This window comes from Balaenoptera acutorostrata, chromosome 2 (assembly GCF_949987535.1).
Source record: "Balaenoptera acutorostrata chromosome 2, mBalAcu1.1, whole genome shotgun sequence".
In the NCBI taxonomy this organism is placed as follows: domain Eukaryota; kingdom Metazoa; phylum Chordata; class Mammalia; order Artiodactyla; family Balaenopteridae; genus Balaenoptera; species Balaenoptera acutorostrata.
Genome location: NC_080065.1, coordinates 37,947,107 through 37,973,270, shown reverse-complemented (window position 1 = coordinate 37,973,270; position 26,164 = coordinate 37,947,107). Strand labels below are relative to the sequence as shown.

The 26,164-nt window shown below is 39.0% G+C and overlaps 1 protein-coding gene and 1 pseudogene across 2 annotated transcripts in view; one reads left to right on the top strand and one right to left on the bottom strand.

Annotated features, from left to right (window-relative positions):
* OXCT1 (3-oxoacid CoA-transferase 1) overlaps nucleotides 1-26,164 on the top strand; it is a 137,854-nt gene that overhangs the window by 25,561 nt on the left and 86,129 nt on the right. The window lies entirely within an intron of this gene.
* LOC103002994 (peptidyl-prolyl cis-trans isomerase H-like) lies at nucleotides 16,857-20,780 on the bottom strand (annotated as a pseudogene).

Here is a 26,164-nt window from a genome sequence, read left to right as displayed (position 1 = left end):
AGTTTCCCTCTATGCCTACTTTCTGGAGAGTTTTTATCATAAATGGATGTTGAATTTGTCAAAAGCTTTTTCTGCATCTATTGAGATGATCATATGGTTCTTATTCTTCAATTTGTTAATATGGTGTATCACATTGATTGAGTTGCGTATATTGAAGAATCCTTGCATCTCTGGGATAAACCCCACTTGATCATGGTGTATGATCCTTTTAATGTGTTGTTGGAGTCTGTTTGCTAGTATTTTGTTGAGGATTTTTGCATCTATATTCATCAGTGATATTGGTCTGTAATTTTCTTTTTTTGTAGTATCTTTGTCTGTTAGGTATCAGGGTGATGGTGGCCTCAGAATGAGTTTGGGAGTGTTCCTTCCTCTGCTATATTTTGGAAGAGTTTGAAAAGGATGGGTGTTAGCTCTTCTCTAAATGTTTGATAGAATTCACCTGTGAAGCCATCTGGTCCTGGACTTTTGTTTGTTGGAAGATTTTTAATCACAGTTTCAATTTCATTACTTGTGATTGGTCTGTTCATATTTTCTATTTCTTCCTGGTTCAGTCTTGGAAGGTTATACCTTTCTAAGAATCTGTCCATTTCTTCCAGGTCGTCTATTTAATTGGCACAGTGTTGCTTGTAGTAGTCTCTTATGATGCTCTGTATTACTGCAGTGTCCGTTGTAACTTCTTTTTCATTTCTAATTTTATTGATTTGAGTCCTCTCCCTCTTTTTCTTGTTGAGTCTGGCTAAAGGTTTATCAGTTTTGTTTATCTTCCCAAAGAACCAGCTTTTAGTTTTATTGATCTTTGCTATTGTTTTCTTTGTATCTATTTTTTTTATTTCTGCTCTGATCTTTATGATTTCTTTCCTTCTACTAACTTTGGATTTTGTTTGTTCTTCTTTCTCTAGTTCCTTGTAAGGTTAGATGGTTTATTTGAGATGTTTGTTGTTTCTTGAGGTAGGCTTGTATTGCTATATACTTCCCTCTTAGAACTGCTTTTGCTGCATCCCATAGGGTTTGGATCATCGTGTTTTTCTTGTCAATTGTCTCTAGGTATTTTGTGATTTCCTCTTCGATTTCTTCAGTGATCTCTTGGTTATTTAGTAACGTACTTTTTAGCCTCCATGTGTTTGTGCTTTTTACGTGTTTTTCCCTGTAACTTATTTCCAATCTCATAACGTTGTGGCCGGAAAAGATGCTTGATATGATTTCAGTATTCTTAAATTTACTGAGGCTTGATTTGTGACCCAAGATGTGATCTATCCTGGAGAATGTTCCATGTGCACTTGAGAAGAAAGTGTAATCTGCAGTTTTTTGGATGGAATGTCCTATAAATATCAATTAAATCTGTCTGGTCTGTTGTGTCATTTAAAGCTTGTGTTTCCTTATTAATATTCTGTTTGGATGATCTGTCCATTGGTGTAAGTGAGATGTTAAAGTCCCCCAGTATTATTGTGTTACTCTCAGTTTCCTCTTTTATAGCTGTTAGCAGTTGCCTTATGTATTGAGGTGCTCCTATGTTGGGTGCATATGTATTTATAATTGTTATATCTTCTTCTTGGATTGATCCCTCGATTATTATGTAGTGTCCTTCCTTGTCTCTTGTAACATTCTTTATTTTAAAGTCTATTTTATCTGATATGAGTACTGCTATTCCAGCTTTCTTTTGATTTCTATTTGCATGGAATATCTTCTTCCATCCCCTCACTTTGAGTCTGTATGTGTCCCTAGGTCTGAAGTGGGTCTCTTGTAGACAGCATATATATGGGTCTTGTTTTTGTATCCATTCAGTGAGCCTGTGTCTTTTGGTTGGAGCATTTAATCCATTCACGTTTAAGGTAATTATCGATATGTATGTTCCTATTACCATTTTCTTAATTGTTATTGGTTTGTTTTTGTAGGTTCTTTTCTTCTATTGTGTTTCCCACTTAGAGAAGTTCCTGTAGCATTAGTTGTAGAGCTAGTTTGGTTGTGCTGAATTCTGTTAGCTTTTGCTTGTCTGTAAAGCTTTTGATTTCTCCATTGAATTTGAATGAGATCCTTACCGGGTAGAGTAATCATGGTTCTAGGTTCTTCCCTTTCATCACTTTAAATATATCGTGCCACCCCCTTCTGGCTTGTAGAGTTTCTGCTGAGAAATCAGCTCTTAACCTTATGGGAGTTTCCTTGTATGTTATTTTTCGTTTTTCCCTTGTTTTTAATAATTTTTCTTTGTCTTTAATTTTTCTTAATGTGATTACTATGTGTGTTGGCGTGTTTCTCCTTGTGTTTATCCTGCCTGGGACTCTCCGCGCTTCCTGGACTTGGGTGGCTATTTCCTTCCCATGTTAGGGAAGTTTTCGACTATAATCCCTTCAAATATTTTCTCGGGTCCTCTCTCTCTTCTCCTATAATCCCTATAATGCGAATGTTGGTTCATTTAATGTTGTCCCAGAGGTCTCTTAGATTGACTTCATTTCTTTTCATTCTTTTTTCTTTATTCTGTTCCGCAGCAGTGAATTCCACCATTCTGTCTTCCAGGTCACTTATCCGTTCTTCCGCCGCAGTTATTCTGTTATTGATTCCTTCTAGTGTATTTTTCATTTCAGTTATTGTATTGTTCATCTCTGTTTGTTTGTTCTTTAATTCTTCTAGATGTTTGTTCTTTAATTCTTCTAGGTCTCTGTGAAACATTTCTTGCATCATCTCGATCTTTGCCTCCATTCTTTTTCTGAGGTCCTGGATTAATTTCACTATCACTATTCTGAATTCTTTTTCTGGAAGTTTGCCTATCTCCGCTTCATTTAGGTGTTTTTCTGGGGCTTTATCTTGTTCCTTCATCTGGTACATAGTCGTCTGCCTTTTCATTTTGTCTGTCTTTATGTGAATGTCGTTTTTGTTCCACAGGCTGCAGGATTGTAGTTCTTCTTGTTTCTGCTGTCTGCCCTCTGGTAGATGAGGCTATCTAAGAGGCTTGTGCAAGCTTCCTGATAGGAGGGACTGGTGGTTGGTAGAGCTGGGTGTTGCTCTGGTGGACAGAGCTCAGTAAAACTTTAATCCACTTGTCTGCTGATGGGTGGGGCTGACTTCCCGCCCTGTTGGTTGTTTGGCCTGAGGCAACCCAGCACTGGAGCCTAGAGGCTCTTTGGTGGGGCTAATGGTGGACTCTGGGAGGGCTCATGCCAAGGAGTACTTTCCAGAACTTCTGCTGCCAGTGTCCTTGTCCCAGTGGTGAGGCACAGCTGCCCCCCCCGCCCCCCCCTCGCTGGAGACCCTCCAACACTAGCAGATAGGTCTGGTTAAATCTCCTATGGGGTAACTGCTCCTTCCCCCGGGTCCTGATGCACACACTACTTCGTGTGTGCCTTCCAGGAGTGGAGTCTCTGTTTCCCCCAGTCCTGTCGAAGTCCTGCAGTCAAATCCCGCTAACCTTCAAAGTTTGATTCTCTGGGAATTCCTCCTCCTGTTGCTGGACCCCCGGTTTGGGAAGCCTGATGTGGGGCTCAGAACCTTCACTCTAGTTGGTGGACTTCTGTCTGTGGTATAATTGTTCTCCAGTTTGTCTCCAGATGAATTCTTGTATACAGAATCCTAGGAAAATAGTAAGTTGTATTAGGAGAAGTTCCTTATCTTACTGTTAGATACTGGTGATACTTTAAGGAAGAAGGAGGCTAAGCTCATTGCTTTGATGTGGTTCTATTCGGAACAGTTGAATTAAGGCACTAACTGACTCGCCTTTGGACATCTCAGGGTTTGGGAGACACTAGAATAATTTTAGAACTTTCCCAGGGTTCAAGCTCTGGGACAGAAATAGGTGCTTATACCAAAATCCTGCCATTTTGTTTATACATATTTGAACCTGAAAGGAGACTTGAAAATGATTCGTTTAGGCTATGAGGATCACTTTGGAACCAAATTTTCTTGGGCATTTGAGATAGCTTTCCCATGGGAGGGCTTTATAGGAACCCATCCTGTGATCTGGAAATGAGAATATATGTTCTTGATTTTTCTTGTGATGGTGGTATTCTACCTGGCATTTTTTCATTCCTCCATATGCTTGCCCAAGATGGTATTTCATGGAGGCAGTGCTGCCATATTTTTGAAATAATCAGATGTTAGAATTCTGTTTCTGTCTTGAAAAGTGAAGTATATTATTATTATTATTATTAGTAGATAGCCATAGTTTGGCTTCGGTTTTTTTGTTTGTTTTCTTCCTCTTTTATGGAAGTATAGTTAATTTACAGTGTTTGAAGTGTATTATTTTTAAAGTGCTGGGGCATGTGGTACTTTCAACACTGGCAGGGTGGTTTCTTTTGCAATGGCTTCAGTATATTTTCTGCATTTAAAATGGATAATGTGGTGTACTCTCTCTGCGCGATCTTTTTTTTTTTTAATCGAATCATCTTAATGATCTGTCCATTGCACACATCTGTAACAGTACTGAAAAAAAGCCTATAGCGTAACTTAAAACAACTGATAGTTTAACCCTCTTTTGATTGTATGTACTTCTGTAAAACTGCCACAGACCAGTATTTTTTCTCTGAGTACCATGGGGCAGTATGCATTGTCCTGGGTGAATTTCTTTTTTTCCTTCTTTTATAATCTGGTTCTTTTCAGCCAATCTTATCTCTTCCAAAAGCAGGAAGTGACTCTCTACTGTCTGAGAATTAATGTAGATATTAGGAAAGAGAGGTTCTCTGTCGGCATAAGGGAAGGGGAGATAAAATCCTTTAATTGATCCTGCAAATATGATAAAAGCTGCCCTCCCTGTGTCCTAGAACAGACGTCTCTGATTCACAGCATTCTGTCCTGTTAGACATAGACTCACATTAGGATCCCTTTCAATATAGCGCTGCTGATGACCACTCCCAATTGATTATACCCACACTGTCCAACATGGTAGCCACTAGCCACATGCGACTTTTAAAATTTAAATTAATTAAAATTAGATAAAGTAGAAATTCAGTTTCTCTTCGGTAGCTACATATGCTCGTGACTATTGTGTTGATCAACATAGATAAAGAATATTGTCATCAATGGAGAAAGTTTGATTGGACAGAGCCTAATTGGAAGGATCAAGATGAAATATAATTTGTCATTCTAGTTTAGGAATGTAAGCAAAACAGCAGTTTAGACAATAAATTATTGTAAGCCTGCTCCCTCTGCATGCTCATAGTAGAAAAGGTCCACATGCCTTCAGCTTGAATTGTAAGAACCTGTGCTCTTGGATGTAGAAGATAATTTGGAATTGGGGATGATGAATAGATTGGGTGTCTTCTGATAACAAAAAATCTATCTGGACTGTGAGTTTTGTATTATTCTTAGTCTAGTGACTACCCTGGACCTCCAGCTCCTCTTCTGTGCTATGTTTTGTGCACTCTGTTACCTGCAGTGGCCTTTAGGACTTTGTAATTCTTTTCCTGTAGCCCTATCCTACTTTATTGTACAGTGGTCCTAGTGAGATGGATGATTATGAGCTGGTCTAACAGGAGTCTTCAGAGATCTTAAATTACCTGCATATTTTCCTGCCTGTTAAATATTAACAATAATAATAGTTACTATTAATCAAGTATTTATTATGTGTTAGTCACTGCTGTATTCTTTATGGTTATTGTTAATTTTTTTAATGTTAACAATAGTCTTATGAGGTAGGAATCATTATTATCCTTATCTTACAAATAAGGACTTAAAAGCACAGAGAGGTTAGGTTATATACCTGATGTCACACAGCTAGATGGAGCTAGGATAGAACCACAGAATGACTGATTCTGGGGTGTCTGCACTTTTCCACTATTTTATGAAATATTCTCAAATCATCATCAATGGATGGTGTTTCAAAATCTTGAAAGGTATTGAATCTCTGGAAGTAGTCCATTTCAGTGCTAACTATTAGAATCAAGCAGATTGGGAGGTTTTGGCCAATATATTCCTCTACCCCCCAGCTTTCCTTGCCAGTTATTCCAATTATGGTCTTTTTGCCTCCTGCACCATCTACCTCCAAGAGGGCTTTGAGAGAAGCATCATCCTGTGATCAATAGCCCTGTGGATTCATTCATTCTTCCTCTTGGATTCTGTTCATTCTGTTGTGTTACATCTCTGAACTGTGCAGCTTTTCACAAACTTCCCTGAACATGGTGATTGAATGTCTATTCTTGTACTGCAGTATCTTAAGCAGTGGGAGCTTTAACAATGACTACACCCTACATTTCAGACAAAGCCTTTTTTTTTTTTAGAACTCTTAGCTCATCTCCTTTCTCTTATAGATGAGGACATGGAGGACTTTTCAGTAGCTGGATCTGGGGTAGAGCCTGTCTCCTAAAGCACCACTCCACCCCCTGGTGCTGCATCTTTTCAGCCTTTCTCCCTGGTTACCCCCTATAACTTGAGTTCTATGGGAGGTAAGAGAGGGGTAGAACTATAAATATCTAAAATATTAATGATAATTCCCTCAGATATCTTAAAGTCTTTTTGCATGTAGAAGCAGGGTGGCAGGGGACTTCCCTGGTGACGCAGTGGTTAAGAATCCTCCTGCCAATGCAGGGGATACGGGTTCGAGCCCTGGTCCAGGAAGATCTCACATGCCGCGGAGTAACTAAGCCTGTGCACCACAACTACTGAGCCTGTGCTCTAGAGCCCACGAGCCAGAACTACTGAGTCCATGTGACATAACTACTGAAGCCCACGTGCTTAGAGCCCATGCTCTGCAGCAAGAGAAGCCACCGCAATGAGAAGCCCGTGCATTGTAATGAAGAGTAGCCCCCGCTTGCCGCAACTAGAGAAAGCCCATGCACAGCAACAAAGACACAATGCAGCCAAAAAAAAATAATAAATTAAATAAATAAATTAAAAAAAAAAGAAAAAAGAAGCAGGGTGGCAAAGGAACATAAAGCTGTCTCTTGCTTTTTTGGTTCATAATTTCTCCTCCAATTGACAAGAGGTAAACCAGTATATTCATCTTGAATTGAAGAAAATACCAAATTGGCCCTTGACATGAATTATTTCTGGTTTCTCTAAAAGTGGGATATTGCTCCTTTTTGGAAAAATTTTGCCTTTCAAATGTGTTGTAAACAAACTTATGAGTTGTGGAAAACCAATTATGTCTGTTTTCCCCTTTAATGGAACCGATATGAATATTGCATTTGCATTCTTAAAACCTGCAGCCGTTTGCATGTTTTGCCACAAAGTTGTGACATAGTGAAGACTGGCTGTCTCTTTCCCCGTCTCTTAAGGAACTGGGGGTAGTTACTTGGGGAAAATAGTACAAGTGGGTGCACATATTGGCATACACGCCAGAAAGATATTTCTCTTTTTAGGACAGTGTTATTTCTGGACCTCCTCTTTAAGTGGGTGGAATCTTCCCTGATAAACTTCACAAGTTTAAGTGCAAAACCAGCCAGGGAACAACTCTTGGCATTGCGTTCCATGTGTATAAGTAACAGCAGTACTGTGGAACTCATTTGGCTTTTGTAAGGGTCTGTTAACCCTTCAACTTCCCATGAGCCCCTCAGCCAGTCTCCTGGGTGCATATCCAGTCAGGCTGTGTTTCTCTGGGAAGTTACCTGTCTTTACATTTTTTTTTTTTTAAAGCAACTTTTTTTTTTTCTTAATTATTTTTTTAAATTAATTAATTTATTTATTTTATTTATGGCTGTGTTGGGTCTTCGTTTCTGTGCGAGGGCCCTCTCTAGTTGTGGCAAGCGGGGGCCACTCTTCATCGCGGCGCGCGGGCCTCTCACTATCGCAGCCTCTCCTGTTGCGGAGCACAGGCTCCAGACACGCAGGCTCAGTAGTTGTGGCTCACGGGCCTAGTTGCTCCGCGGCATGTGGGATCTTCCCAGACCAGGGCTCGAACCCGTGTCCCCTGCATTGGCAGGCAGACTCTCAACCACTGCGCCACCAGGGAAGGCCCTAAAGCAACTTATAATAGAAAACTCAGGGGGAGGGGCGGCAGTGCTTCACTCAGGAGCCTGTTGATGCTTTGTCTCCTGCAAGCAGCCTGGCATGCCTGTGCTGTCAGGAAAGGTCATCTGACTCAGCCACCGAAGGCTGTTGAGGTTACCTGTGACCAAAATAACCCAGCTGGTTTCGTCAGGTGTGTGCCCTGGTTGGTGTTGGAAGATGGCAAGGTTTATGCAAGGCGTCTTCAGCTATTTTGGCTAATTTCAGCTTTTAGTTAAGACAAACACATTCATCACCATGACTTCAATAAAGTTATTTTTATTATATTTATATTATGGTATATTTATATATTTGCTTATGAAAGAATTGTTCATATTAAATGATATTTGATGCATACAAGTATTATATACACGTAGCCTGTGTGGGTTATAAAGCACAATAATAAATTGAACACCTACGAACCCACCTAAGGTAAGGATTGGCAGATTGCTTATTCTCATTTTCATCTGCCTGCCTTTCCTGCAGAGAGAGCCACTGTCAGGAATATTGTGGTTATCAGTCCCTTAAAAATCATTCTAAGTCATAAGGTATGGACATATGGAAAATTATTTTCCAAAGATATCCTAAGACTTTTTGTTTAGAAGAGCCAAGATTTGGGAGCTGTGACTTCTGTGTTCTGTACTAGGGCCTGGCACATGCCATGTCTCCAGAGGAGGTTAACTAGAGGAAAAGATTAGGGGTACATCTGCCATCCTGCCAAGAAGATATGTGTTGTTCCTGATTGGTGGATGAGGAAAGGTGAAAATAGCAGTGTAAATGGTATTACAAATTTTGTTTTTAACGTTTATTATGAAGGCTAATGGACATACACAACAGTAAACAGAAGAGTTTAATGAACCCATCTGAGCTCGTCCTCCAGCTCCAATGACTGTCAACCCACGATCACTCCTGCCCCGTCTTCACTGCCATCTCCTGCCTCCTCTTGTAGTATTTTGAAATAATCACCAGATATTGTATCCCTCATGAGCTTACATTATAATGCTCAAGACTGACAATAGGTGCAATAAATAAGTAAAATATATATTATATTAGATATTGATAAATATTAAGGAGATGAAACAAAGCATGAAAAGGGACATGAAATGTCAGGAGAAGAAAGTTAAATTTTGGTTTTTGTTTTTGCTTTTTTTTTGTCTGCACTGCATGGCCTGTGGGATCTTAGTTCCCTGACCAGGGATTGAACCCGGGCCCTCAGCAGTGAGACTGTGGAGTCCTAACCCCTGGACCGCCAGGGAGTTCCCCAAAGTGAAATTGTGAATGGGTTGGTCAGTAACAGAAGGCCCCACTGAGATGACAGTTGAGCAGAGACCTCAGGGAAGTGAGGAAGCGGGGCTTGGCAGCTTCCGGCGGGGAGCAAGCGGGGCGGTGGAAAGAGGAGCAGATGGGGCCTTCCTGGTGCACTTGAAGACTGGGGATGACGTACTCCCCTTTCTTCGGTCTGAGGTGGTGGGCCGAGGAGTCTTATATGAGGATAGCTGTCTTGAGAATCATGGCAGTATCTTCTTCCTAGGCTGTGTGAAATGTGATTTCTGTTTTTAGTTCATTTGTAATAGTTCGCAAGAGGACTAGGCCCAAATCTGACTTTAAAACTCTGAGATGAATGGAGAATGTGAATTTGAGCTTGGAGCCTCCTGACTTTTGTGACTCTCTGGACCTGTTTGGAGAACTTTGTGTTGACAACACCTCATGAATTATCTTTGCAGAAGAAGTCAAACTGGTGGTTAGTTCACTTTACACTAAGATGTGGGAATACAGTGGATTTTAACCATTCGACCTAATCACTTCAATGGATCCTGTGAACATTTAATCTCCACCACGCAGGCCAATTAGTGTATCGATGTTTTAGAGACTGGTTATATTCCGTCCTGCTTCAGGAAAAGTGAAACTGCCCAAGTGATAAACATAACTCTTTTCCTCTTAAGGTTCTTTTATTCTTAATCTTAAGATTGCTAATGAGTTGATATTACAGAGAAACTCATAATTTTTCCAAGAGACGGTAAAAAGAAAAAAGAAATAGGTCTAAACAGGAAAAAATTAAAGATTCCATCCACCCAAGAGAAACACATGTAACCATGTTGAGAAACTTCATTAGACAGATGCAACGTCAAGCACACACATGCATACACAGGCGACCACTGCTCCATGCCTGTATGGAATTTATGCCCACGCACAAATTGCTGGTTGACCTGGAGACATGATATTTATGAGAACTTGGCTGAAATGTCAAATTGGACATTCACTGTGTGAAGCATAATATAGTAAATGCCCTTCACTGCACTTTAGTATTTACCTGGTAGTGCTCTCTACTTCTCTTCCTTAGCGAGAAGATAAGGACAGCAAGAACCTGTTGAATCCTAATCCTTTTTACTTCATTCACACAGGCCAGTTGAGTTGAACACTCAACACAAGTTCTTTAAAAACACAGGCAGGTAAGAGAGCTGTTTGATACAACGCAAAAAGAAGGAACACCCTCTTCCCACCAACCCCCCATGAACCCTGGGACCTCATGATCCTAAGGCATAATACAGTCACCTTCCCAGGAGTTAACTTTGGGGATGATGTGGTGAGCTATGGATGTCATTTACAATGACTGATTTTTAAGTCTGTTAAATTATATAATATCCTTAATTTACATTTTTTTCTTTTTTAGTTTTTCAGTTATAGGATTTTATTAATGCTTTTAGATTTCATTTTTTAAAAAGTGATTGCTATACCACTCTGAAAGAGATATCTATAAATTCTTCATGCTACAAATTCAGACAGATGTGCATTGCTTTGACAGATGATAATATCCTTACACAACTAAACTAAATGAAGTGATTGACTCTACGTATTTTGAAGTATTAAAGTATTTAAAGACAATTCATTCATTTCCTTGAATTTTCATAAAATGCAACACTGATTTGAGAATATTTCAATGCTAATGAAGATGTATTTAGTGAAGATTTAGTTGAATATTTTGACAAAATAACCTTCTCAGTAATAGAATCACTATTCTGTTATTATTTGCTGTTTCTACCAAGGAAGCAGTAAATACAAAAAACATGAACTTGGTGAATGCCAGGTATTAACTTCACTGCATATTTTTGTGTGTGTGTACTCTTATAGATTAATAATTCTTAGCCTAATGACCATTTACATCCAGAAGAATAGCAGAATATAAGTATGGTTTATTGATGGTAAAAATTAAATCAAGTGCTAATCCTGACATGTTATTTCTTGTTGCTTGGTAACAGTGCAGCAACTCTGTAAGAGTTCCTTTATCTCAGCTACAATGGACTTCATTGCATTGTGGGGTAGCAATACCAACTGCAGCAAGTCATTTGTATGCCATTATCCTTCCAGAATTTTGTTGCTATTTTTTATTGTTAGTGCAGAGATCCTAAAAGAAAGTCATTTTAATAATACATCCTCCTTTTTTGATGGATTGGTGAATTTTATTGTAGCTATTTTTGGCTTTTCGGCTTTGTATCTATAATTTCTGAGGTTTCACAAATTTGTGTTTTATCAGTCTGTACAGTATTAACCTAGGCTTTTGAATTTCATTGTAAATATGTACATTCTAAGTGATGCTTCATTAGTTCTTAGTGAACATCCTTTATCCTTGACCACCTAAGAGGGGAGAAAAAAATATCTGGGCAGAATTTTTCTTTCATAAAAATAGGACATATACCTCATCCTTCTCTAATACAGAGCATTTCTAGTTTTAGAACCTGCTTTAGGAAAAGGAAGCCTGTTGAACCAGTGTGATTTGTTTTAAGTGAAAGGCTGATTCATGTTGCGTATACTATATATGTTCTATATGCTGTTAGTTCACAATTATTATTTACAACAAAGGTTGCTAAACTATAGCCCGTGGTCTGTTTTTGTATTGTCTAAGAGCTAAGAAATTTTTATATTTTTAAAGGGTTGTTTTTAAAAAAAAAAAAAAAGCAATATGTGACAGAGACAGTATGGAGCCTATAAAGCCTGAAATATTATCTGGCCCTTTGCAGATAAAAGCTTGCAGACCCTTGATTTATGGCATAGTTTCCATTTCTATAGTCTGAATATATTAAATGTCACTAAGTATTATTTTTTAAAGGACTAGCGAACTTAAGTAGAACTGAAATAAAATAATGATAACTGGTTTGAAGAGAATCAATGAAAAAATTAAATTGAATATTATGAATTTGTGTAGAAGTAGTGAAATGATTATGCAGTTTGGTGGGCCTGTTTTGGGGGCAACCATGAAGAAAGGAAGATTACATGTAGCAACTTGTTTATCTTGCTTATCTTGCTACAGTTTTTACAATTTCTTTACTATCTCAATGCCTTTGTCAATAAATCTGACTTTAATAAAATTGTGTAGTGATAGACTCACTTTATTAGAAGCATTTTGCTTTTTCCTGCCCATTAGACTTTATCTGATACTTGAGGGCCAGTTTCTTACTTACAATGTATGTATCCTGGGGTGATGGGGTGAAGACTTCTCCAGCTTGACCTGGGTCCGGCACTCAGCTGCAGCTCCTGCTGTCTGGCAGAGTCTCCAGGAGCTACAGAAATGGTCCAGAGTTGGAGTCATCCTGTGTCCCTGGGTTTTGGAAGGGCCCTGCAGCCCTGGGTTTTCATCTCCTCTGGAGCTGTGCCCCCTGCATCCTGGAGAGAGGGCAGGAGAAGAATTGTGGACAAACTTTGGGCAAGGTGAGGCTCATTTTCTCAGCCTTCCAAACCAGGGCTTTTAGCTTCCTATTTTCTTTTTAGTCAGAAATGTGTTTGTAAGAGTTATCTGGCTATTTCTTATTTATTGGTAAGGTAAAGCCTGAAATCAGGAAGTTAACCAGGGCAGCCATGTGTTTTTTTATCTGGCATCAGTCTTCTTAAGCAATAGAAAAGGCTCCAACCAGCCAAAATGTATTCTAGTGATGAGAGATAAAAGTCATTTATTTATTTATTTATTTTTGCTGTGCCGTGCGGCTTGTGGGATTTTATTATAGTTCCCCCACCAGGGATTGAACCTGGGGCCCTGGCAGTGAGAGTGCCAAGCCCTAACCATTGGACCACCAGGGAATTCCCAAAAGTCAATTATTTTAGCTAGACTCACTTAACTCCTCTTTCTTGTAAGCAAAGGCCCAGAAAACCCCATGCTTGAGCACCATTTCTGTATTAGTAGACATTTTATATTACTTTATATTTGTAATGCTTTATGTTTTCAAAGTGCTTTTACATATATTTTCTCATTTGATCCTCTTAATCACCAGGTGAGGTAGGAGGAGAAGCAGTTTTCTTATAATATTACAAATGAGAAAACTGAGAAACAGGTAAGTTTCTGGGAATAGATCATTGGGAAGTTGAACGGCTTAATGAAAAGGACATTTGAAAGACTTGGTTTAAGTCCTGACTTTCCATGTTTCCTCTGCCGCTGTCCTGCCATGACAATACTGAGGCTTTATTTCTGAGACACTGAACATTTCTGAAAATGTCAGCATAGCTAAGTGGGCTTTTATAGGAGCTTTCACCTTATTTTAAGTGCAAATGGAAAGGGTCATGATTTTAGGTGTTGTATGTAGAATGGATTTTTATGGAGGTGTGAAGGGAGACAGGGTAGCCAATGAGGAGACTATTGCAGTGGTCCAGGCAAGAGGTGATGGTGGCATGGACTTGAGTGGTGGAGTGGAAGTGGGGAGAGGTGGTGGAATTGAGATATACAGTATCTTGGAAGAGGAGTCTTATCAGACTTGCCGATGCCTTGGATGTGGAATGCTGGGGTAGAGGAACGGCAGAGAGTAAGATGATTCCCACCTGACTTGAGCAATGGTGTGACACCTACCAAGCTGAGGAAGCCTGGGAACAGCTTTTGGAAGGAGGAGTAACAAGAGCCCTGGGAGGATTGATTGGCTTTTTTAGGCATTCAAGTGGTGATATAGGTGAAGATGGACATGTATGTGTAGTGCTCAGAGGAGAGGTCTGGAAGGGAGTTATACAATTGGGAATAATCCACATATATTTGATAAGTAGAGTCATGGAATAGAAAAGACCACTTAGCGAAAAAGTCCTGGGACTAAGCTCTAGGAGTCTCAGTATATTTCTTTCTTTCTTTTTTTTCTTTCTTTTTGTGAACAGTATCTGAGATTAAGAATCACATCTTTATTTACAATAGCCAGGACATGGAAGCAACCTAAGTGTCCATCGACAGATGAATGGATAAAGAAGATGTGGCACATATATACAATGGAATATTACTCAGCCATAAAAAGAAATGAAATTGAGTTATTTGCAGTGAGGTGGATGGACCTAGAGTCTGTCATACAGAGTGAAGTAAGTTAGGAAGAGAAAAACAAATACCATATGCTAACGCATATATATGGAATCTAAAAAAAAAAAAAAAGTTCTGATGAACCTAGGGGCAGGACAGGAATAAAGACACAGATGTAGAGAATGGACTTGAAGATATGGGGAGGGGGAAGGGTAAGCTGGGACTAAGTGAGAGAGTGGCATGGACATATATACACTACCAAATGTAAAACAGATAGCTAGTGGGAAGCAGGCACATAGCATAGGGAGATCAGCTCAGTGCTTTGTGACCACCTAGATGGGTGGGTTAGGGAGGGTGGGAGGGAGACACAAGAGGGAGGGGATATGGGGATATATGGATATGTATAGCTGATTCACTTTGTTATACAGCAGCAACTAACACAACATTGTAAAGCAATTATACTCCAATAAAGATGTTAAAAAATAAAACAAAATAAAAAAAGAAATAGAAAAAAAAAACCAATCACATCTTTGCCTCCCACTGGCATTGTGACCCTGGACAAATAAGTACTTTAGAATCCCAGCTTCTTTATAGCATCTCCTGTCTATTTGCCTATTTCACGGGTCTATTTTGAGCGTCAGTGGGTTAGGGCATTTGGATGTGTTTTCTAAAGCTCTGAAGTGCTATGTTCTTACCTTGATCCCTCCTGCTGCTTTGATTCAGTGAGTGAACAGTGAGTGACTGTTCTCACTGGCCCAGTGACAGTGACTACAGAACTACCCCGTGGGTTGCAGCTGGCAAGGCATACCCTCCCTATCCTTTCCCTGTCATCCAGAGTTCTTGAGATCTAGGGGAATTAAAATTCCATAATACCACCGATTTCTAAAATCTCAGGACATTATCAAAAAACTAATCTAGATTGTTTTTAAAATATATTGTTAGCTTTAATCAACAGTAAATTACCTAATATTTCAATCTCATCAAAATCAACCTAAATATGTTGATCCCTTACAGTAAGCAAATGCAGTGATGACTTTTAAGGTGAGCATTATGGACCCCTTATAGAAAGGAAGGGTCTTATAAATCTGTCATTTCTTTAGCTTATGAAATGACAGATTTATAGGTTGCATACAGTCAGAAATTGATGACCACTCTCTGCTGTCATATTTTAAATGGAGGATTAACCAACGACCTATTTATCTTTTTGTACTTTGGCGCAAAAGATTCAGATATTCTGGTTTGGGATGAAAACTAACCTTTGTTCCCTGATGAAACATGCTTGTACTGAATATCCACCTTGAATTCTTTTAATTGAAAGTAACATTTATTGTTTTAGGGGGCGTAAGAGAAATGAAATGAATAAAGAGGGCCTCAGATATTCATTGATGCTTCATGTTCAACTAAGTGCACACCACTACCTGCAAACAATCAGAGAGACTAAGGGTCAAGAAATAGACCCTTATTTCTTTAAGATGCAGCACACTGTTACATATAAATAAATTAGTCTGCAGGTGTGTTTTCACTGCTTCCTTATGAAAGCTTTGCCTTATTGAATTTTCACAGACTCAGGAAAAAGTATGTTTTATTTAGTTTGTTTTTAGATAAAATGGTTTGAAACAAACAGTTGGTTAATTTGGGAGAAATAATGAAAGATTAGAAACCAAGAATGACTTAATTGTTAGAAACTACAGTAGTCCCTCCTTATCTGGGGTTTCACTTTTCACAGCTTCAGTTACTTGTAGTCAACTGTGGTTCAAAAATATTAAATGGAAAATTCCAGAAATAAACAATTCATAGGTTTTAAATTGCATGTTGTTCGGAGTAGTGGATGAAATCTCACCCGCTCCAGTTCTGTCCCGCCTGGGATCCCCAGCCATCAACGTCTGCTCCTGACACCCAGCCATCAACATGGCTCGATGATCCAGGATGACATGGAGCAGATGATCTTCCTTCTGATACATCGTCAGAAAGTCAGTAGTAGCCTAACATAACGTCACAGTGCCTATATCATTCACCTCACTTCATCTCGTCACACAGGCATTTTATCATTTCACATGATCACAAGAAGAAGGGGGAGCACAGGATAATAACGTAATTTGAGAGAGAGCAAGACCACATTCACATAACTTCTATTATAGTATATTGTTAGAATTGTCCTATTTTATTGTTAGTGATTGTTGTTAATCTCTTATCGTGCCTAATTTTTTTTTTTTTGGCTGCGATGAGTCTTCGTTGCCACGTGCGGGCTTTCTCTAGTTGCGGCGAGTGGGGGCTACTCTTCGTTGCGGTACGCGGGCTTCTCATTGCGGTGGCTTCTCTTGTTGTGGAGCACGGGCTCTAGGCGCACAGGCTTCAGTAGTTGCAGCACTTGGGCTTCAGTAGTTGCAGCACGCAGGCTCAGTAGTTGCAGCATGCGGACCCTAGAGCACGTAGGCTTCAGTAGTTGCGGTGCGTGGGCTCTAGGGCACACAGGCTTCAGTAGTTGTGGCCCATGGGCTTAGTTGCTCCACAGCATGTGGGATCTTCCCGGACCAGGGATTGAACCTGTGTCCCCTGCATTGGCAGGCAGATTCTTAACCACTGCGTCACCAGGGAAGTCCCGTGCCTAATTTTTTTTTTGAAAAAAACGAACAACTTTATTTACAGTTGAAAACTTAAACATAAAATCTTGGCTTCTGAATCTGTGAGGTCTCTTGATCAAATGGGGCAGCAGCAGGCAGGGAAGCAAACACAGGGGCCAATCCAGATTATCTTACTCAAGAGTATCACCCCGAGCAAGGGAAGGCCTGATTCAGTCTTCCTCTGGACTACATCTCTCCACACTGTGAGATCACCACAGGCAGCTTGGGCTTATTGTTGGGGCCTGTGGGAACATTCTCAATCTTTCTCATCACCAGAAGTCCATCAGTGAGTTTTCCAAACACCACGTGCTTCCCATTAGCCAATCACACTTAGAGCAGGTGATGAAAAACTGACATCCATTTGTACTGGGACCACTGTTTGCCACGGAAAGCCGGCCTGGAGCTGAGTGTCTAAGCTTAAAGTTTTCATCTGGAAACAGCCCCCGGTAGATACTAGTGACTCCAGTACCATCTCCATTAACAAAATCTCCACCCTGAATCATGAAATCTTTTATGACCCTGTGGAAGCTGCTCCCTTTGTATCCTGTTGGAACCCCATCTTTTCTGAATTGTCCAGTGCAGAACTGCCTAAAATTCTCAGCCATCTTAGGCTCAACGTCTGCAAAGAGCTCCATCTTCATGCGGCCAACTTCCCTTGTGTTCTACCCAGTCCTTCCACAAGCCAGTGCCTAATTTTTTAAAAAAATATTTATTTATTTATTTTGGCTGAGCTGGGTCTTAGTTGTGGCGTGTGGTATCTTTTAGTTGCGGCCTGCGGACTGTTGGTTGTGGCATGCATGCAGGATCTAGTTCCCCGACCAGGGATCAAACCCGGGCCCCCTGCATTGGGAGTGTGGAGTCTTACCCACTGGACCACCAGGGGAGTCCCTATCGTGCCTAATTTAAAAGTTAAATTTTATCATAGGTTTGTGTGTATAGGAAAAAACAGTATATATAGGGTTCGGTGGTATCCACAGTTTCAGGCATCCACTGGGGGTCTTGGAACGTATCCCGTGTGGATACGGAGGCACTCCTTTAATGATTTTCTCTTCTGTTCTTCATTCCGTGAAGAAACCAAGACCACGCGTGTCCAGGAGTATAGGTTGCCTTCTCTCCGATTTGGCTTCTGAAATTTAATGTTAATTTCTGTCACTGAATAACTAAGCCCACATTCAATTTCTTTGAAGAGAATTTTAAATCCAAATCCCATGGGAGAGAAGTTAAACAGGAATCTGAAGAACTTAGTATCTCTTCTGTGCTTGCTGTGAAAAGGAGCTGGGTTATTAATTTAAAGAAGCTATTTTAGTTTCCTTAATAATTACAGGAAAGGATACAAGTTTTGCCTTGTATTCTGAAAAAGTTCTTTTCAGTTTAGAATTTCCTTTTAAATTTTGGAAAAGGTTTGTTGGCACAGACAAAACTCAGGGAAGAAAAATTCATTATTATGAAACTCAGACAAATACAGGTTACCTACAAAAAGCTACAGGATTAAGGCTGTTGAGTTTGAAAGTTTTGGTATAATTTAAATTTCTCTCAATTTGAGGAATTTACGAAGCTCGTTCATTTTGAGAACTGGCATCTCAGAAGTGGAATTAGACCCTTAGAAAGAAAGGAAGTATTAAATGGTATTTTAAAGCCAGTTCTATAAACCAATTCCTGCTATAAAATGTAGTTTAGCTGCTGTTTTATTTATAGATATTTTTCCCCAATGCTTTTGGCATTATGTTTGCATCCAAAAAGTTTTCACTTATTTTTCCTTTTTGTTGGTTCATATTTTTAAATGTACAAAGTAGCATTTTATATGTGGATTAATGAGGACTAGATTTTATAAGGAGAGAGCAAAATAGAATGGAAAACTTTTCTTCATAAAATTCATTCCCAGGAAATAGGAGGGGCAGTAAAATGGTCCAAATAGAATAGATACAGCTAGGGTATGCCTACACAAAGTGGAGTAGACTCCATAATTGAAATGTTTTCAACTGTGGCAATAGCAGATAAAAGAGATACAGCCTAATGATGATAAAAGCAACAAAAACAACAGCAGCAGCAGCAAGTACTATTTATACCGTGAACTTATGTGCAAAGCACATAAGGTCATCTGTTATAATAACCCAGTGTGGTAGGTTTTATTATCCTTATTCTATAGAGGAAGGAAATGAGGATAAGGAGAGGCTTTATGATAAAGCTAATAAGGGAGAGTTAAGATCTAAAAACATTTCTTTCTGCCTCCAAAGCCATGTTCTTAAGTATAAGTGAAGAATGATAGGTGTATTTTAAGGTACATTTTGTTTTATACTTTGTAGTGTTAACATTTAAAATATAATTTATTACCTCCTTAAGGGCAGGGGCTTAGACCTTTAGCTAATTGAATTTTTCAGCCAAGCATAGCTCCAGCACAATGTTAATACTTCCATAAACACAAAATTAAAAATCATTCAGAAATGTTAACCTCTTAAAACTTATAAAATCGGATAATCTCCTGAAAGCTGTGAAATGAGAGCCTTCACACTTGAGAAGGTAGAATGGTTTCCCCCCAGTTAAAAATGATGTAGATGATATTATACAGTAGTTTGAAACCAAGATAGAAATTTTAGGATTCTGTATAATAAATACTGCTAATGATTATCTACTTAAAAAATAGGAACTTCCAGTTTCTGTTCTGGCATCTAAGGAGCTTAGTAGTCACCATTGCTGTTCTCACAATAAGAAAGTGAACAAACTGAAAATCAACAGACAACAATTTGTTCACAATAATAATAGTATTAATGTATTTCATAATTATAGCTTATGGATGAATGAAATGAATGACAGCAATGTTTTAAGGGACAGGAGGGAGAGATGAGAGTACTCTGTCATAGGGTACTTGCACTACCCGTGAGGTGGTATAGCGTTATCTGAAAGAAACCTTGGATTAGTTGTAAATGTATATTGCCAACTCAAGCATAACCACTAAAAAGGGTAAAAAGAGGGGTATACAGTCAGCTGTATCCATGTGTTTCACATCAACACATTCAACCTGAATTTGCTGATGTGAAACTCATGGATGCAGAGGGCTGGTTGTAATGAACATTCTAGGAGAGGAGAAAAAATGGAATCATATGAAAAGCTTAGTTAAAACCAGAGAAGGAGGGACTTCCCTGGTGGTCCAGCAGTTAAGACTCCATGCTCCCAATTCCGGGGGCCCTGGTTTGATCCCTGGTCAGGGAACTAGATCCCTCATGCCACAACTAAGAGCCTGTATGCCACAAGATCCCGCATGCTGCAATTAAAAAAATAAAAAGATCCCGCATGCTGCAATTAAAAAAATAAAAAGATCCCGCATGCTGCAACTGAAGATCCCGCACGCGTCAATGAAGATCCTGCGTGCCACAACTAAGACCTGGCGCAGCCAAATAAATAAATAAATATTAACAACAAAAAAAAACAGAAGGCAGAAAAAGATAAGACAAAAAAGAAACAAGGACAACAAATAGAAAATGTAACAACTATGGTAGATGTTAATCCATCTATATCAATAGTCACTTTAAATATTAATGGTCTAAGATACATCAGTTAAAAGAGACTCTCAGACGGGATTAAATGAGATCCAGCTATATGTTGTCTATAAGAAACCTGCTTTTATATATATTTTTTGCAGCTTTATAGATATATATGATTGACATATAGCATTGTATAAGTTTAAGGTGCACAACATGTTGACTTGATACACTTACATATTATGAAATGATTACCACTATAGTGTTAGCTAACATCTCCAGCCCCTCACATAATTACCATTTCCTTTTTGTGGTGAGAACATTTAAGATCTGCTATCATAGCAAAACTGACTTTAGAGCAAGGAAAATACCAGAGATAAAGAAAGACATTCCATGATGATAAAAGGACCAATTCTTGACAAAGACATAGGAATCCTTAAAGTGCATGGAGTGATTCTTTTTTTTTTTTTTTTTCACACTCATTATGACCTTCTGAGATACCAGCACCAGCTGCCCCATGCCGTCTTCACAGCAGTTTGGGTCCCAGCTCTGTGCAGCCCCTTTCCTAAGCATCGGTTCAACCACTTTCTTTTGCTGCTCTTGCAGTTACTAGATCTGTGTCACCTCCGTGCTTCTTTTTTGCCTTTTTAGTTCTCTAATTCCTTATTTAAATTTCCTTTATTAAAATAACTGACAAAAAATAACTCAAAATGGACCATAGACTTAAATGTGAAATGCAAAACTATAAAACTTCTAAAAGATAAGAGAAAATCCAGGTGAACTTGGTTGGGTTTGGCAATGCCTTTTTGAATACAACACCAAAAGCACAATCCATGGTCAAGACATCTGTACAGACACCTCACCAAAGGCAATATACAGATGGCAAATAAGCAGATGAAAAAATGATCAACATCATATGCCTTTAGAGAATTTCAAATTAAAACAATCCGATAGCAATACACACTTATTAGAATGACTAAAATCCAAAACACTGACATCACCAAATGCTGGTGAGAATGTGGAGCAACGAGAACTCTCATTCATTTTTGGTGGAAATGTAAAGTGGTAGAGCTGCTTTCGAAGACAGTTTGGCACTTTCCAATAAAACTAAACATACTATTACCACATAATCCAGCAGTTGCACTCTTTGGTATTAACCAGCTCTCCTGGTTGGAACACTTGGAAGATTAATAAATTGCCTGTTTTTGTTTTCATATAGAATATATAGTGGACTTGTTCACACTCTGAATCTGAGCCATTGTTGAATTTGATATTTGATTTCTTGTATTTGTCCAAATATCCAAGAACTATTAGTCCTGTGTTCTGACTTTCACAAGGAAATAAAAGTTTCCTTCTTTCAAGAAGTTACTGCATGTGTGACCATGTATAGATAAAAACAATATTTCACTTAAATGTGGAAAACGGACAATTAGCTAGAAAGCCATTCTAACTGCACACTGGGTCAAGTTCATAGCTTATGAAATCTACAAATTACCACCTTCAGAGTTGCTTGGGAAGATAGTTAAAAACATGACTGTTAAGTTCACAAATGATAAGGATTGCTATGTGAGACAGTGATTATCTTAGATGATCCCACAATATAGTTGCTGAGATAGGACTAACCTGAAATTAGAAGTTGTATATAGAGCAATGGGTGCTAAATTTAATGATAAAGATAGTAATTGCTGTGGGATCCAGATGGTTGTTTGCATGGTTTGTGGCTCTAACCTCAAAGACGCCCTTTCTATTTCTTAGCCTTGTTTCTGTAGATATTTATATATGGTGGATTGTAAATGAAGGGTAAGACTTCAGGTATTGTACGCTCTGTCTTGGCTCACAGGTCTAAGGACATATGAGTGGAGATGGGCCAAAATGGGGTGTGGAAGCACATCTTCCATAGAACCAAGGGCCTTGAGGGAAGAAATGGAATGGATGTCTCTTGGTTTGATTTCCTTACTTCCTGTTTGTTACCTATATGTTTGCTTTTATAAAATTAGGATCATATTTTATATTCTTTTTTCATTATGTAAAACATTAAGAATGTTTTTGGAGGTCACTAAATATTCCCCAAAAGAGGATATTTTAGTAGTTATACTCAAATTTATATTAACAACTCTATTGTTGTACTTTTATGTTGTTTTTCCCTCGCTCACTATTATTAATAATGCTATAGTGAATATCCTTGTTTCAGTGCATGTATGATGATTTGATGAAATTCCTAGAAGTGGATTTTTGGGGTGTGTACCTCAACATTTTATCAGCTTTTGGTAAATATTGCTGAATTGTTCTCTAGGAAGGTAATTTCCATTGTAACCCCATAATGATATTTAAAAGTATCATTTTCAGCCATTCTTGACAATATGGCTATTATACTTAATTTTTTTTTGGATAATCTGCTAGGTGAAAAAAGCTGTCCTGTGGTTTTGATTTGCGTATCTTTGATGACAAGGGAGTTGAATATTTATTGGTTGTTTGTATTTTTTGTGATTTTATGTGTTGTTATAAGTATTACTATCATTATTTGAATGGGAATGTCTAGTATTTCATTTCCAGGTGTTCTTAGGTGATGAGTTATATAAGAGTGAGAAAGAGAATGTGCAGGATTGTGGTTGACACGTGAGCTCTGGAGTTAGGCTTTTTGGATTTGAACCCAGCTTCCTGAGTGATCCCCCAGCTGCTGGTCCCCAGGCAAGAACTTGATTGGCTATAGCTAGTAGAATATATAAGGAGGAGCATCTTTTTTTTTTTTTAATTAATTTATTTATTTTTGGCTGTGCTGGGTCTTCGTTTCTGTGCGAGGGCTTTCTCTAGTTGCGGCGAGCGGGGGCCACTCTTCATCGCGGTGCGCAGGCCTCTCACTATCGCGGCCTCTCTTGTTACGGAGCACAGGCTCCAGACGCGCAGGCTCAGTAGTTGTGGCTCACAGACCTAGTTGCTCCACGGCATGTGGGATCTTCCCAGACCAGGGCTCGAACCCGTGTCCCCTGCATTGGCAGGCAGATTCTCAACCACTGCGCCACCAGGAAGCCCCAAGGAGGAGCATCTTAACTCTGAGTTACGGGAGTAAAGATGGATAGGGCTCTCAGAAAGAAAGTAACCATGGCTGGCAGCTTACCCCCGGAGCCCCTTCCTAAAATAAGGTGTGAGTCAAGTGCTCTGTTGATTCACTGCTTTCAGACAGCTCTCTAAAACTTACAGTCATGATTTCCCACAAAATCACCTCATTGCAAATGAGGACATAGATCCTGTTGAAAAAAGAGAAGGGAAGAAAGGGTAAGAGGGTATTTCTAACATAATCTAATGGTTTTGGAATCTTTACCTGTGATATTCTCTCTCAAAAGGTTATTGAATAATAAGGCACAGTATGCCTGACATAAATTGAGGAGATGCACTCTTATGAATTGTCTTATTGGAAAAAAGGCCAAAAATTCCATTTATTAATTTTGCCTTCACCTTTATTTTAACTAACAATTTTTGACCTACTTATCAATTTATTCCATGTTGGTCTTAAGAATATAGCTTGTGATTTTAAAGTCACTCCTATTAAAATAGTAGTGGCTTTCCTCACTCCTTCCATAGACCTTGTCAAAAAATGTTATTTTTTCCACCTCAAATATAGATTTAGCCTACAAATACTGAAGTGATAATTAGGGCTTATGCAAGATTGTTTCATTTGAAAAATTAGCTGCTTTTTTTTTTTAAAGATTTACTTTCCACATCTAGTTTGAGAGTATAGCTAAAAAAAGAAGGTATTTTAAAGTCATGGCTTACATAAATGATTTAAGTAAGAAATGTGTGAGAGGAAAAATGAAAAACATTACTCATTGACCCCTTTTGTGTTACTGGTTTTATCTCTTTTAAATGCATTTTTGCATGCATCATTATTGTAGCTTGAGCATGTAGCATATGTCAGCCTCCTAAAATTAGAATATATTCAAATTTCTCAGTGGCCTTTTATCAGGCTCCTAGAAAAGCCAGGTGCACAACCAAAAATTAGTAAATGTGAGAGAATGTAATTGCCAAGGTGTTGAAAATTTCTTTCTGGTGAGAAGCCACCGTAATCAAAAGAAACTGCCCTAGCAACATCAGTTAAGGTGGACTCTCATGTGAGATTTTTGAAGTATGAAGGAAATCACATTTCTTTTTTGTTTAGGTTAAATGTTGCCATTTCTGATAGCTCTTCCAAAATTAGGTTCCTCGTTCCATAAAGTAAACATTTCACACTTCTTTCTGCCATTCCTGTTCCTATGTACACGAAGTTCTTTCACAGGTACCATCTTTCCACATGCCTCCATAGAACACATCCTTCCCTGACTCCAGGCCTTTGCCCTGGCCATTCTGGCTGCCTGGAATGCCCTCCCCGTCCTTCTTTCTGTGGCTCATTTACTGCCTTCTCACCGAAGCTTTTCCTCTGTTGTAGCATTTATTACTTTGTTATACTGTGGTTAGCTGTTCGCCTGTCTCCTCCAGTAGGACTGAGCAAGAACCTCGTGGGACCTTGTCCTATTCATCTCTGTATCCCCAGTACAGGCACACGATGCCTGGCACATAATAGGTGCTCATTGAATGATGTTTGAGTCACTTAGCCAGAAGGTTAAAATATAAGCATCACTTCGCAGGCTTAGAAATGTTCTGCCCATTCTAGTTGATTGCCATTATCCTGCTGTAGTCTATAAGAAAGTAAAAAATGCCTTATGCTCAGTGGTTCTTCCTGACGGCTTTATAGTTGAGGTCTTTGTTGGGCCTTGCTTTGAGAGGCTTGATAATCTGCCACCAGGTGTTCTATAATTCCCTTCCTTATTACAGTGACTAGGTTTCTCTGATTTCTCTGGGATCACTATCTCATGGTGTGCCTTTTAATGCTGGCTGGAATAGATAGTGTGTCTGATTCAATAGGCTTTTATTGCTCAGCTAAAGGAGAACAAGGCATATGGTAGTTAACTAGATTTGCAAAAGATGATAAATTAGTGGCAAATAAACTGGCCTTGTAAATGCAACAGCCTGGTTAGTCAGGAGAAAATTGGCATAGCATATACACAAGTGCAGAGGAGTACTGAAGGTATAATAAGTGGCATGGAATTAAAATCATGTGTTGCATTTAACAAAGTACACCCAGTAAAAGGGGATTGATCTAGGGCTCAATAATCCAGAATAATTAGAAAGATACTGTAGGTTAATTTGTGTACTTTGAGGTCTTTGTTGTGGAACATCCAGCAACTGATGTAGACTTACAACATGTAAGGGCTAGAAAGAATATTAGACGTCACTTAAAGTTCAACTTTCACATTTTAGAGATGAAATGGCCTTAAGTGGTTCGCATAAGAACACAGTACAAGAAGATATTAGACCTAAAACCCAGAATCTACATCTTTTGACCCCAAATGCAGTTCTCTATATCATACTCTGTTATCTCATTTTTTAAGGATAGCAGAAGTCAGTGAAATACATGGCATTAGAATCATGTGGACAAAAATCCTTCTCTTACAAACTACTGACATCGTAAATTACTCTCTTCTATCAATCACAGCCACTTCTCTTTAATGGGAGAAGGGAAATTCTGTCTAAAAGATCAGCATGCTTTTTTTTTTTAACACCTTTATTGGAGTATAATTGCTTTACAATGCTGTGTTAGTTTCTGCTTTATAACAAAGTGAGTCAGCTATACATATACATTATATCCCCATATCTCCTCCCTCTGCGTTTCCCTCCCACCCTCCCTATCCCACCGCTCTAGGTGGTCACAAAGCACCAAGCTGATCTCCCTGTGCTATGTGGCTGCTTCCCGTTAGCTATCTATTTTACATTTGGTAGTGTATATATGTCCATGCCACTCTCTCACTTCGTCCCAGCTTACCCTTCCCCCTCCCCGTATCCTCAAGTCCATTCTCTACGTCTGCGTCTTT